The following is a 3,425-nucleotide window of genomic DNA, read 5'->3' as shown; positions in this document are numbered from 1 at the left end:
AAATAAATGAACATGTCAAAATAATCTTCGGCTATTAAGGATCTTGGAGACATTAATGCAATCTCCCATTTCAGGTAAAAATCCCATTTCCAGCATTCTTAAACTATGAGATGGCAAAGCAATTTCTTACATTACTGGACAATGTTCTTTTAAATGTCAGAGGAAACACCTGTGTTTAAGATATGCTTTCATGTGTCTTCTACTCACTGGTCTTAGATTTTTTTCAACAACACTAAAGCTATCCCTAAATTGTTTTTTTTCTTTTTTATCTTAATGCCAAATAACAATTGTAACTGATTTTTATAAAATTTAATTAATCTTCCCATTTTGCCTGAACAGATTTATTTATCTATTTGGGAGTACCGGAGGCAAAGAAACATTGTAGCACGCTGGACAGCACGTCAGAAGGGCCTCCTGTGCAGGTCATTATAGTTCTCGTTGCCTCAGTTTGGCTGTTGGCACGTATAATTCATGGGAGTTAGGACCTTTTACCCTGACGTGCAGGAGATTGATCTAGACCAGCTTCTAAAAGAAGGTAACTTTGGTGAATCCAAATTACTCCATTATGCTTCACGTGAGACCTGGCTCCACGACGATTCCTGTTAAAATGTGGTTTCTAAACTTCCCCCTCATAAACCCTGCTATTTTCGGATAATAGATCAGGAACCCATATTAACTCTGACTTGCTCCATACTGCACTTAGGTGACGTGGAACCAATATCAAAGAAATTCTAGAATGAGGCCACTAAGAGTTCGAGTGGCTGAGGAGTATCTCCCTCCGTTTTTTCTAAGGACAGATTTGCAGCTGACCTGTGGTTTTACAACTTTGCACAGTGAGTATTTTGGGGTGTGTATTCTCTTGTGTTGGTCTTATCCTTATTAGCTGTGTAAAATTTGTTGAACTATCAGATTTCACCATATTTCAGTTTCCTTATCTATAAAATAAGAAACAGGAACATCAGCTCTAAGTTCTACAGGACATAAACTAAAATGTGATTGGATGCAAAGATTATCAGGGGCCCTGTACAAGGTATCCTGCAAAGCTTCAGAAATTCTTTATATTTTAAAAATCAATAAATGTTAAAAGAGATGTGAGAGTGGGATCCACATTCTTCAGCATGATGTTCTCCAAGAGTCTACAAGAAAACGTCCTTGGCCAGTTTCCCAAACCCTCTTAAAATTAATGGGAAAACCCTGAACTTGGGGGCCATCCTCATCTACTACTCACCCATGTCTTGACCAATGACATGGCCACATTTTTTTCTTTGTTGTGCTTCCCTTGCTCCTTTTCCCTTCCTAAGCTATGTTCAGATGCTGAGATAAAGGTATTATGAGACTAGGATAAAAGTCGACTGAGGGTAGACCCAGTTCTGACATGTCCTAAGCAGGCCCTATCCACACCTTCTGAACCTATGAATCTTTGGACAGCAAAATCTTCTCCAAACATTCTGAAACATCAAACCAGAGGCAGGCATATTATTTTCACTTTCTAATAAATGCAGAAAGAGCTGACCTGCATACTTCCTAGATAGTTCACATACCCACACACAGTCACTGAAACATTAAACACACCAAGGATGCAAATAACCTCAAAGGAAGGGCTCTCTCAGGCCCTCCTCCATCTGCAGGGAGTTTTCCATTTCCCTGTGTCCAGTAATTGCCAGTGTGTTTACTCCACAGTACACACTGCTTATTCCTCTAGTGTTAGAGTAAATATTTCTCAAAAATATCTAACCTTTTTAAAAAGTATTTATTTATTTTAAGGAGAGAGGGTGTGCGCACACACATGAGAGAGTGGGGAGAGGGGTGGAGGGGAGAGGGAGAGAGAGAGAATCTCAAGCAGACTCCCCACTGAGCATGGAGCCTGACGTGGGGCTCAATCTCACCACCCATGAGATCATGACCTGAGCAGAAACCAAGAATTGGATGCTTAACCGACTGAGTCACCCAGTGCCCCCCAAATATCTCATCTTTCAATAACATTCCCTTTCAGTGATATACAGAATAAAATTCTCAAGAGCCTGTCCTAATTTTGTGCCTACTTTATGGGATGAGATAATGGGAGGTAGCTTCTAATTCTGTCTGAGAATACCTAAATAATATAGTTATAATATAGTTAAATCATATAACTTCCAGGAGGCTTTGATGCCTACCTCCAGAAATGAAGATAAGTTTTCTGAAGAATTTATAAAGGCTGACTCTTTAACTCAACTTTCATGGGAAAGTGAAAACAAAATTTAAATCCAACTCTCGTTAAATAAGCAGCCACTAAAGTGAATTTATTGATTTATTAATGTAACTGGGGTATTCAAAAGAAGGATCTGGCTTCAAAAAGCACTCAAGGTATGTCTTCAAGGATCTGTGATTCTGTTTTTTTTCTGTTCTCCTCTGTGGTGGTTTCACCCTTAGGCAAGTTTTCTCTGTGCAGTTGGCTAAAATGACCGCCTGCAGATCTAGACTTGTGTTTTTCTTCCAACTAGCAGCTCGAGATAAAAGAAAGGATCTCTTTTTGATAGTTAGAGGAAGTCCTAGGGATGACTTAGTTCAGCCCACTTAGGGTTATGTGCCCATGGCTGAGATTCTATATTTTAACTGTTCTTAGCTGATACAGATATATTAGTGTATGGAAAGGGATAACAACAACAACAACAGTTTACCAATTATATGTGCCTTTCCATTTTCAGAGATTTTTAATATGTATGCACTATTTGAACCTAAAAACAATACTACCAACACATAGGCTAAATATTTTATCTACATCAAGGATAAGGAAAACTGTCAATGAGAGAAGTAATATCATGCATTCCTGGCCACATAATTGATTAGTAGGACAGTCTGGATTGAAATGCCAGTCTCTTAATAGTAATCTCAGCTGGAAAAGAATGCTAGTGTGGAGGATCTGGACAGTTGTTAGAAACTGCATTTTAACCAGGGTTATTTCTGAGTTATTTATGCAAGCTCAACTGTGTTAAGTAGGAAATTTGGGGAAATTCAGAATGTGTGCATTAGAAGACCCTACACAAATGGTTTAATACTCCCATTCCCAAGATGAGCACCCCTGAGTTTGACTGTGATTTTTAGTATTAAGATTTAAGGAGTAAATTAGATGAATATGAAATGAAAGCAGATTTCACTTTTTCCAGTAAAATTTCATGATTCTTTTATTTTATTTATTATCCATTTCTCTGTCCAGTTAGGTAGAATAGCTTGAGTATCTCCAGACTACTAGCTGTCTTTCAAAAAGGTAGGCAGGTGGGACTGGAGGTGATTGTTATGGGGCGGGGGGGGGGGGGGGAGAAAAGAAAAAGAAGAGGGTGACTGTGGTGTGAAAATTTGTAGATGCTGATGTATCTGGATGATTTAATTCTGAGGACTTTAAATAAATTTGAGAAATGACTCTTCAAAAAAGTAAATAACCTTGAAAA

This window comes from Mirounga angustirostris, unplaced genomic scaffold (assembly GCF_029215605.1).
Source record: "Mirounga angustirostris isolate CCGP_5_RB_7025 unplaced genomic scaffold, mMirAng1.0.hap1 SCAF_3, whole genome shotgun sequence".
Lineage (NCBI taxonomy): Eukaryota > Metazoa > Chordata > Mammalia > Carnivora > Phocidae > Mirounga > Mirounga angustirostris.
The sequence above is the reverse complement of the archived record's forward strand: the minus strand, read 5'-3'. Positions refer to the sequence as shown.